We start from the raw sequence: 10783 nt of genomic DNA, 5'->3' as shown, positions 1-10783 counted from the left end.
GGAACAGAAAGGGAACAGTCTGTTCTGCTCTGGTGAACGCACGTTGGTAGTATTGTACTCAGCTGGGGTACAGGAATAAGAACACAGGAATTGCCAGCCTGGATCAGAATAGCATCCATCTAGTCCAGTGGCCCGTCTCTGCCATTGGCCAGCACCAGTTGCTTCAGAAGAAGGTGCAAGGAGCCCTGCAGTAGGCAGTTACGGCCTAGCCTACTTTCAGACTCCCAGTCTCCTAACTCCCAATCTCTAGAGTTTACCAACCAGATTCTGACAAACTGGATGGAGTTCAGAGAAGAGCAACAGTGCTGACACTCCAGAGGAAAAGTTCCAAGAGCTGACTCTACATAACTTGGCTAAGATCTGACCAAGGGGAGGACATAGTCAGAGTCTGCCAGCATTTGGAGGGCACACACATCAAGGTTGGGGAGGAACTATTTAAGCTTGAACAAGGGAGCATAGCAAGTGATAATTGGCCAAGATTTACGAAGGCAAACTCTAGGTTGAGCATCAGGCAGACTATGATGGGTTAGTCTGTGGAACAGTATTCCAAGGCAAGCGATGGAGTGCATGGAAATTGTAGAAAGGATGCTAGATCATCTGATGACTATTGCCCAGACCCTAAAGGTATTTAGGTGCCTAACTTCTATGGGAGTTAGGCACCTAAATACCTTTGAGGATCTGAGCCTATGTCACCTAAGTATCTAGATGAGTAGGCATCCTCCCCACAGGCCATTTTCCCAATGCACATTTATCAGAAAGGTTCAGGTGAGTGGGAAGTACTGGAGCAAGCTAAAGCAGCATCCTTGCCCCTGTGCACACCTGGTCAGCACGGGCATGGTACGCCACCTTTTATGGTGCCCACTGGCCTCTGCTAACTTTGGGATCTAGGAGACAATTCTTCAGTACTCGTGACAGATGGACACACTGGGCCAGATCTGTGGCTCTGGCTGAGCTATGCGCAAGGCAGGATGTGAGGAGGGTTGCAGAGAGGGCACTATGCTTCCCTTGTTTCCCCTCCAATGCTGGGGGCACCCAGAAGCTAGTTGGTGCAGCTTCAGAGTTGTTCTATGTGATGCCAACTGCTAGCAGTTTCCTAGAGGTCATTGCACTGGTCCAGATTGCCAGTGTGCAAAGAGCTTTGCCAGACCTGTTCCTGTTCTTCCAGGCCCCTATGCTTGGAGGGGGTCAGGAGTGTGTGGAATAATGCCAGCAATGCTGGCTTTGCAGCATCCAGCTGGCAGTTTCAGGGTATTTTCCCTCCCCTTTCTGCTATTGGAGTGACACTTAGGGGGCAAAGCTGGGCAGAGGATCTGGCCCATTGTCTTAGTTACATCAGAACTCATTTCCCAATGTACTCCACAACAATAACCGGTGCGAAACCATGTAGTCTCTGACATAAGGGTCTTATAAAACCAGCAGAGACACATGTCATGCCCCAAGCTGTTGGCTTTACTGTAATATGAGGAGAGTGCACAAAATTGATTAATTCGCCTTTCAGAATGCAGTCGTTGTGGCTTGCCGATGCACTAATGCTTGAATTGTGCTGGTTAACCTCAGTGGTAACGCTTTGGGGAAAGAGCATGTTTAAGTGAATGGGTGTCACAGTGATTGAGTCATGCATCTGACGAAGTGGGTATTCACCCACGAAAGCTTATGCTCCAATATGTCTGTTAGTCTATAAAGTGCCACAGGACTCTTTGCTGCTTTTACAGATACAGACTAACACGGCTACCCCTCTGATAGAGTGATTGAGTGTAACACTGAGGGTTGCTGAAGCCCCGTGACAGTGCTCCAACCTTTTGTGTGAGCTCCATCTAGTGAACTCACGGAGGAAGTTACCCTTGCAGCGAGCTGGAAGGTTTCCCAGAAGGGTTCAGCTGGCTACACTGTGCCAGTTTAGGGAGACAAGGTGGGTGAGGTCATATTCAAATTGGAACAGTACACAGTGTTGGTGTAGCCGTGTTGTTCCAACGATATTAGAGAGACAAGGTGGGTGAGGTCATATCTTTTATTGCACCAACTTCAGAAGAAGATTCTGTGTAAGCGCGAAAGCTTGTCTCTCTCATCAACAAGCTAGTCCAAAAATAACCGCTGTTGGTGAGAGAGACAAGCTTCTGTGCATTTGCGCTTCTGAAGCTGGGCCAATAAAAGAGCTGACCTCACCCTCCTTGTCTCTCTAATATCATTGGACCAATATGTCTACCACAACACTGCATACTTGTTCCAATTTGAATTTCATCGACATTAGGCCTACATGCAATCCAGTCACTGGAGCTTTAGCCAATGCAGTTTTGAATGACTTGAGTTTTGGGGCCTTCCACTTGGAGACTATTCTACAGTCTAATAGATGTTACTACTAATTCTTTTAATCTCCTTTCATAACTCAGTCCTTTCAGGATCTTAGGCAATGGACTAATGCCCAGCCTTATGTCACCAGGGACTGGCTCAGTTGAAGGGTTTTTTAGACCCACTTATGAGGGAGGGATTGCGTCTGTTGGGAGGCAGGAAAGTTGGGACCCTGGCATGGAAGGAGACCCAATTTCTTCCTGCCATGGCCTCCCCTCTACACTCTCAGGGTTCCAAGGATTTCACAGGTGTTTTTAAAAGGCAGACGATGGCTGCTTGGGACCTCATGAAAGCAGCAGGGTTAGAATTCAGCTCTTCTTATTATTTGTATGTGGAGAGTCTTGTAGGAGCTTTGTGCTGGGAGAGAAGCTGAGCCCTGATTAGGGGGCGGGGCTTCTCTGACTAGGGGTCCCATAAAGGTAGCCAGCCAGTCAGGCCGTGGCACAGACAGCTGTAGTGGCATAGGAGCCAGCAAACAGAGCTGTAAACAGGGGAGTTTGAAAGGGGAGTTTGAATGGGGAGTTTGTCTTGTGGTGCTCGTTTGGGGTTTGTTTTTGCTGTGGGTGGTGGTGCTTTGGTGTGGTTTGTGTTTCCCAGATTAACAGGATTTAGGTGGGAAGGCTGTGACAGATACAGAGGCAGCAGTGGGAGTGACCCATGTCGTGGAAGACACAATGAGGATGACTGGGTGTGGAAGCTGCGGTATGTACATGATCCTGGAGGGGGCACCTGGTAAGAGTTTTGTCTGCATGAAATGCCATCTGATAGAGCTGATGGAGGAAAAGATCCGAGGTTTGGAGATGCAGGTGGAAAGTCTGGTTGAGTTTAGGAAGGAGTTCAAGCAGATTATGGAGCAAAGACATGAGGTATCTGAAGGGAAAAGCTCAGACTTGCAGATAGAAGCAGGACTGGGGAATTCTGAGGGGAGACTGGGTAAGGAAAGTGGTCAGTGGAAGCATGTGACTAAAAGAACCAGGCAGAGGAAAAGACGGGCTAGTGAAGGAGAAACAGAGCTCAAGAACAGGTTTTCAGAGTTGGAAAATGAAGAAGGGGCTCAGCAGGTAGTCACTGAAGGTGGAAGGGCAAGGAAGAAGAGAAGAGTGGCTAGTCTTCTAGGAGTAGCGTCAATGGAGACTACACCAAATATGAGCCCCAGGAAGATACAGGATGGGTTGAAGAGGATTACAAGGGAGAATAGGAATGGAAAGAACTTGCAGCCAGAGGGAACAGGGGATAGACTGGAGAATAGCATCATCACCAGGAAAAGGCAGGTCTATGTGATCGGGGACTCTTTACTGAGAAGAATAGACAGGCCTGTAACCAGAGCTGATCCAGAGAATAGAAGGGTGTGCTGTCTTCCAGGTGTTAGGATACGGGATGTAGACCTGAGGTTGAAAAGGATCCTAAAGGGAGCAGGAAAGAATCCCCTAATTATCCTTCATGTGGGAACAAATGATACGGCTAGATTCTCGCTGGAAAGTATTAAGGGAGACTATGCTAGGCTGGGGAAGACGCTTAAGGAAATCGAGACTCAGATGATCTTTAGTGGGATTCTGCCTGTTCCTAGAGAAGGGCAACAAAGGTGTGACAAGATTATGACTATCAACAGATGGCTTAGGCAGTAGTGCTATAAGGAGGACTTTGGGATGTATGGCCACTGGGAGGCATTCATGGACAGAGGACAGTTCTCTCGGGATGGACTTCATCTGAGTAGGGAAGGAAATAGACTTCTAGGAGGAGGGCTGGCACAACTGATTAAGAGAGCTTTAAACTAGGAATTTGGGGGAGATGTCCAAGTAATCTCCACGCCAGATTTTAGCACTGAGAGGGAAGAAAACGAAGTAAGAAAGGATACATCCATGGGTAGGAGAATGTATATAAGGAGGAAGGGCAGTGTGGATACCAGTCTAACAGGTTATACTGGCTGTAGAATGACCATGCCTAATAGGGTACAGAATGCGAGCGAGGCCAAACAGCAAAAATTAAGATGTTTGTACATCAGTGCGAGGAGCCTCGGTAACAAAATGGAGGAACTAGAGCTACTGTGCAGGAAGTGAAACCAGATATTATAGGGAGAACAGAAACGTGGTGGAATAGTCGTCATGACTGGACTACAGGTGTTGAAGGGTGTGTGCTGTTTAGGAAAGACAGAAATAAAGGTAAAGGTGGAGAAGTAGCATTTTATATCAATGAGGAGGTAGAATGTAAAGAAATAAGAAGTGATGGAATGGATCAGACAGAGTCCGTCTGGGCAAAAATCACATTGGGGAAGAAAACTACTAGAGCCTCCCCTGGGATAGTGCTTGGGGTGCTATAGACCGCCGGGATCTAATCTGGATATGGATAGAGCCCTTGTTAATGATTTTAATGAAGTAAATACTAATGGAAACTGCGTGATCATGGGAGACTTTAACTTCCCAGATATAGATTGGAGGACGAGTGCTAGTAATAATAATAGGGCTCAGATTTTCCTAGATGCGATAGCTAATGGATTCCTTCATCAAGTAGTTGCTGAACCGACTAGAGGGGATGCCATTTTAGATTTGGTTTTGGTGAGTAGTGAGGACCTCATAGAAGAAATGGTTGTAGAGACAACCTTGGTTCAAGTGATCATGAGCTAATTCAGTTCAAACTGAACGGAAGGATAAACAAAAATAAATCTGTGACTAGGGTTTTTGATTTCAAAAGGGCTGACTTTCAAAAATTAAGGAAATTAGTTAGGGAAGTGGATTGGACTGAAGAACTTATGGATCTAAAGATAGAGGAGGCCTGGGATTACTTTAAATCAAAGTTGCAGAAGCTATCAGAAGCCTGCATCCCAAGAAAGGGGAAAAAATTCATAGGCAGGAGTTGTAGACCAAGCTGGATGAGCAAGCATCTCAGAGAGGTGATTAAGAAAAAGCAGAAAGCATGCAGGGAGTGGAAGATGGGAGGGATCAGCAAGGAAAGCTACCTTATTGAGGTCAGAACATGTAGGGATAAAGTGAGAAAAGCTAAAAGTCAAGTAGAGTTGGACCTTGCAAAGGGAATTAAAACCAATAGTAAAAGGTTCTATAGCCATATAAATAAGAAGAAAACAAAGAAAGAAGAAGTGGGACCACTAAACACTGAGGATGGAGTGGAGGTCAAGGATAATCTAGGCATGGCCCAATATCTAAACAGATACTTTGCCTCAGTCTTTAATAAGACTAAAGAGGATCTTAGGGATAATGGTAGCATGACAAATGGGAATGAGAATATGGAGGTAGATATTACCATATCTGAGGTAGAAGCGAAACTCAAACAGCTTAATGGGACTAAATCGGGGGGCCCAGATAATCTTCATCCAAGAATATTAAAGGAATTGGCACATGAAATTGCAAGCCCATTAGCAAGATTTTTAATGAATCTGTAAACTCAGGGGTTGTACCATATGACTGGAGAATTGCTAACATAGTTCCTATTTTTAAGAAAGGGAAAAAAAGTGATCCGGGTAACTACAGGCCTGTTAGTTTGACATCTGTAGTATGCAAGGTCTTGGAAAAAATTTTGAAGGAGAAAGTAGTTAAGGACATTGAGGTCAATGGTAAATGGGACAAAATACAACATGGTTTTACAAAAGGTAGATCCTGCCAAACCAACCTGATCTCCTTCTTTGAGAAAGTAACAGATTTTTTAGACAAAGGAAATGCAGTGGATCTAATTTACCTAGATTTCAGTAAGGCGTTTGATACGGTGCCACATGGGGAATTATTAGTTAAATTGGAAAAGATGGGGATCAATAAGAAAATTGAAAGGTGGATAAGGAACTGGTTAACAGGGAGACTACAGTGGGTCCTACTGAAAGGTGAACTGTCAGGCTGGAGGGAGGTTACCAATGGAGTTCCTCAGAGATCAGTTTTGGGACCAATCTTATTTAATCTTTTTATTACTGACCTCAGCACAAAAAGTGGGAGTGTGCTAATAAAGTTTGTGGATGATACAAAGCTGGGAGGTATTGCCAATTTAGAGAGAGAGAAATCATATAGGAAGATTTGGATGACCTTGTAAACTGGTGTAATAGTAATAGGATGAAATTTAATAGTGAGAAGTGTAAGGTTATGCATTTAGGGATTAATAACAAGAATTTTAGTTATAAGCTGGGGACGCATCAATTAGAAGTAACGGAGGAGGAGAAGGACCTTGGAGTATTGGTTGATCATAGGATGACTATGAGCTGCCAATGTGATATGGCCGTGAAAAAAAGCTAATGAGGTCTTGGGATGCATCAGGCAAGGTATTTCCAGTAGAGATAAGGAGGTTTCAGTACCATTATACAAGGCACTGGTGAGACCTCACCTGGAATACTGTGTGCAATTCTGGTCTCCCATGTTTAAGAATGATGAATTCAAACCTGTCTTATGAAAGGAGACTCGAGGAGCTTGGCTTGTTAGCCTAACTAAAAGAAGGCTGAGGGGAGATATGATTGCTCTCTATAAATATATCAGAGGGATAAATACCAGAGAGGGAGAGGAATTACTTAAGCTCAGTACCAATGTGGACACAAGAACAAATGGATATAAACTGGTCATTGGGAAGTTTAGACTTGAAATTAGACGAAGGTTTCTAACCATCAGAGGAGTGAAGTTTTGGAATAGTCTTCCAAGGGAAGCACTGGGGGCAAAAGACCTATCTGGCTTTAAGATTAAACTCGATAAGTTTATGGAGGAGATGGTATGATGGGATAACATGATTTTGGTAACTAATTGATCTTTTAAATATTCATGGTAAATAGGCCCAATGGCCTGTGATGGGATGTTAGATGGGGTGGGATCTGAGTTACTACAGAAAATTCTTTCCTGGGTATCTGGCTGGTGAATCTTGCCCATATGCTCAGGGTTCAGCTGATCGCCATATTTGGGGTCGGGAAGGAATTTTCCTCCAGGGCAGATTGGACGAGGCCCTGGAGGTTTTTCGCCTTCCTCTGTAGCATGGGGCACAGGTCACTTGCTGGAGGATTCTCTGCTCCTTGAAGTCTTTAAACCATGATTTGGGGACTTCAGTAGCTCAGACATAGGTGAGAGGTTTTTTGCAGGAGTGGGTGGGTGAGATTCTGTGGCCTGTGTTGTGCAGGAGGTTGGACTAGATGATCATAATGGTCCCTTCTGACCTTAGTATCTATGAAAAGCAGAGCTTTCTACACCTTTTTAGCTACAGGAGAAGCACATTTAGCTACTGGCAGTTGGGGGGCCTATGACACAGAATTGAACAATTCTGACTCCATCCAGTAGAGGGCAGTGGTGCACATGCACACTAGCCAGCTCATTACAACACTCACACATTTAATCTAAGGATCTTAATGCTTATAAATCACTGAAGCCTCACTGCACCTCTGTGAAACAGCTCTTATTACTAAGGCTAAGATTTTGTCATGATTATTTTTAGTAAAAGTCATGGACAGGTCACGGGCAATAAACAAAAATTCACGGAAGCTGTGACTTGTTTGTGACGTTTGCTGCTGCGGCTTATGGTTTCCCCTGCCACCGTGGTGGCTGGGAGCTGTGGGGCTCCCCCTCTGCGCATCGCAGTTGGAAGCTGCAGGGGGGGCCCCCCCTCAACCCACAGCGGCTGAGAACTGCAGGGTGACCATATTTCCCAAAGAGAAAACGGGACACCCCCAGCTGCTCGCCAGAGACATCCCCATCGCTCCCCACTCACGAGGCTGTCGCCCGTCACTGGAACCCTAAGGCGGGCCCCCTCGGGAGTCTGGCACCTGTCACTGGAACCTTGCAGGGGGCTGCCTTTTGCCTATCGCTGGAACCATGCCAGGGCCCCACTGGCTGCCAGCTCCGGAGTCCCGCAGCCCCTGGGGCTGAAGTGGAGAATGTCACAGAGGTCTTTGGAAGTCACGGATTCTGTGACTTCCATGACCTCTGTGACATAAACGTAGCCTTACTTATTACCATCTTGCAGCTGGGAAACCCGCAGCTCAGAGGCATTAAGTAACTCACACAAGGTTACACTGCACATGGGTGGCAGGGCTGGGAACAGAAATCAATTCACCAGGCACCTGGTCATGTGCTTTAACCACCAAATCACACTTCTAATGCGACGTAATTATTTTTCATGCCCTTCAGCTTGTTGAAAGCCTTCGAATACTGAGATGCCTGGGAGGAGGTGTAGTGAACTGTTAACTCCTTCACTGACTGCATCTTTTTTAATATTTAAAATGTAAACGGAAAGAACAGTTAGCTAAAAATGAGATACAAAAAGTGGTGTAAAAAAGTCTAGCATTAGTCAGGAGAGCTTGCAAATCCTGTTTTCTCGCTGCTTATCATTAATCTCACCACAGGTTTTGCAGATACAATCTAGGATTTTCCTTTTATTATTGTCATTTTTGACTTTGTTCTGGGATGGAGGTCACAACAGCAGCAGAAAGTGTTTCTGCAGCCATACAGAAGGTGGCAGAATATTCACCCCTCTGCCAAAGAGGGGCCTGCCTGGGGAACAGATGTTAAAGGCATTAGTCTTGCTATTTTGCAGAGGAATTGGGAGGCTCCCAGTCCGCGATGGGCTTCTCACCAGCGTCAAAGAAAAAAACAGGGGCCAGATCTTCAGCTGTTGTATGTAAGTGCTGCTCTGTTCCAGTCAATGGGACTGTACCAATTGGGGATACAATCCTGTGTGGCAAATTTGGGCCTGGCCTAAACAGGTCAGCTCCTGCTGACTCCAGTGGAAGCCCTACCCATTTAAACCAGGGCTGACTTTGGCCCTGTGTCTGAGCTATCTTGACTATATCTAATTCAATCCCATTCCAAAAAGGACAAATCTAGCCCTCTCCTACGTGCAATATATGAGACCCTTCACTTTGATTATATTTAATACATGCAGACAGGCCTGAACTCCAGTCCAATTTCTCTGGCATATCAAACTGCCCAGGAGGTGGTTTACGAGAAGCATCTCAGGCCGGAGCTCAGAACGTGTTGAAAGCTAACCATTGTAAGCAAGCCTGGCCACCTGCAAACTCTGCAGTTCGATCGCTCCTCTGCCTTGTTTTTCAGCTCGGCTCCAACGTTTCCTACAGCGACAATAAACAGCGCACACGGAGGGTTGCCAGGCCTCTGGTTTTCGACTGGAACGCCCGGTCGAAAAGAGACCCTGTTAGCTCTAGTAAGTACCACTGACCAGGCCGTTAAAAGTCCAGTCGGCGGCGCAGCGGGGCTAAGGCTCCGCACAGCTCCCGGAAATGGCTGGCATGTCCCTATGGCCCCTAGGCGGAGGGGCAATCGGGGAAGCTTTGCGTGCTACCCCCGCCCTCTCCAGCGCCGCTCCCGTTGGCCGGGAACTGCACCCAAAGGGAGCTGCGGGGGCAGTGCCTGCAGGTGTGGGCAGAGCCCCCTGGCCGCTCCACCTAGGAGGAGCCGGACATGCCGTCTGCTTCCAGGAGCTGCACGGAGCGAGCCTTAGGCCCGCTGTGCCGCCGACCGGGAACCACCTGAGGTAAGCACTGCCCGGCCAGAGCCCACACCCGAACCCCCTCCTGCACCCCAACACCCTACCCCAGGCCTGAGGCCCCCCACACTCAAACCCCTCATCCCTGGCCCCACCCCAGAGGCCACACCCCCAGCCAGAGCCCACACCCCCTCACGCACCCCACCCCCCCGCCCCAGCCTGGAGCCCCCTCCTGCACCCTGAACCCCTCTTTTCTGGCCCTACCCCAGACCCCACACCCCCAGCTGGAGCCCTCACCCCCTCCCGCACCCCAACCCCCTGCCCCAGCCCAGTGAAAGTGAGTGAGGGTGGGAGAGAGCAAGCGATGGAGGGATGGAGTGAGTGCGGGCAGGGCCTTGGGGAAGGGGCAGGGCAGGGGTGTTCGGGTTTGTGCAATTAGAAAGTTGGCAACCCTACGCACGTCTCTGGCGTTTTCCAGCTAGGGATTTCAGAGCACCACACACACATTACTGAATTAACCCTCCCATCAGCCTCATGCAGGTGGTGAGTGTTATTACAGAGATTGGAAAGGGAGACTTGGTCTGGGAAGAAGTGGCGGGTAAGGGACTCAGGCCAGTCACACCATGAGTCACAGTGGAAGAGCTGGCAATAGAATTCAGGCACCCTAATGGCCACGCCTTTGCTCTAACCACTAGACTGAACTCCCTAAGCAACAGGTGGAGGGGAGGAGTTGTCTGTCTCTCCTCACCATGGAATGGAATCAGTGCTCTTAGAACAAAACCAGCCCAGAGAACCAGGATGGTTGTACAGATAAGGAACTAGCCTAGAAGTGAGGTGCTCTAGGAGGAAGGATGGTCCAGTGGTTAACACAACTAATCTGGGACACAGCAGACTTGGCTTCAATTTCTAGCTCTGCACAGATTTCCTGGGCTGCCTGTTGCAAGTCACTTTGGCGCAGATACTCGAAGGCTCCGAATTCCTATTGAAATCAATGGGCATTAGATGACTAGATACTTTTGAGGAGCTG

The sequence above is a fragment of the Lepidochelys kempii genome, chromosome 2 (genome assembly GCF_965140285.1).
Source record: "Lepidochelys kempii isolate rLepKem1 chromosome 2, rLepKem1.hap1, whole genome shotgun sequence".
NCBI classification, from domain to species: Eukaryota; Metazoa; Chordata; order Testudines; family Cheloniidae; genus Lepidochelys; species Lepidochelys kempii.
The sequence above is the reverse complement of the archived record's forward strand: the minus strand, read 5'-3'. Positions refer to the sequence as shown.